The sequence below is a fragment of the Galeopterus variegatus genome, unplaced genomic scaffold, assembly GCF_000696425.1.
Source record: "Galeopterus variegatus unplaced genomic scaffold, G_variegatus-3.0.2 Scaffold9214, whole genome shotgun sequence".
Classification (NCBI taxonomy): Eukaryota; Metazoa; Chordata; class Mammalia; order Dermoptera; family Cynocephalidae; genus Galeopterus; species Galeopterus variegatus.
Window position 1 is genome coordinate 6956 of NW_007735325.1, and position 719 is coordinate 7674.

A 719-nucleotide genomic window follows, 5' to 3' on the forward strand; every position below is an offset into this window, starting at 1 on the left:
CTCAATTTGGTAACTTCATTTACTCCAACTTCAAAGTAGAGATTATAATATTAATTACATACGGTTATTGTGAGAATTAAATGTATTATATACATAATCTTGGTGTCTGAGAAATAATAATGGTTTTCTTTCTTCCCCCCTGAGCTCCTGTAGTCTGGACCATTCATTTGGCACACATTATTGCTATGTTGAAATAATTTTTCTCTGTCTGTATTTGCCATCTCATCCACTGGTTTTTAAGTTTCACTTTCTATGATGATGGACCCATATACTACTGTATATTATCATGATGCAGAGCACAGTGATCCACACATGGTAGACATGATTTGATTAATTTTTTTTGAAGATGATTTGATTAATTTTTTAAAAAATACTTTTCTGACCAATGAGTAAAAGAGAAAAGTATATTCTCCATTGTCTTTCCATACATTGTCCTTTGGTCCTTTGACAACATCAGGAGCCAGTCTTAGAATTAGTTTTAGATTTTTGTTTTAATTAGCCTTAAAAAAACAAACAAACAAACAAAAACACGAAGGAAGTGATACTTGGTGGGGGCCCAGAGCTCCTAGTAACCTGGAAGAGTGATAACCAATGTGAGACGTGTACATTCCAGGTAAGAGAATGCATTGGGACTCAAAAGACTTAAATGGTGTCTTTCAGCTTGAATCAGGTGTGGTTCCACATTCTCCACTGTGTTTTACCAGCAGTGACATGGTGAT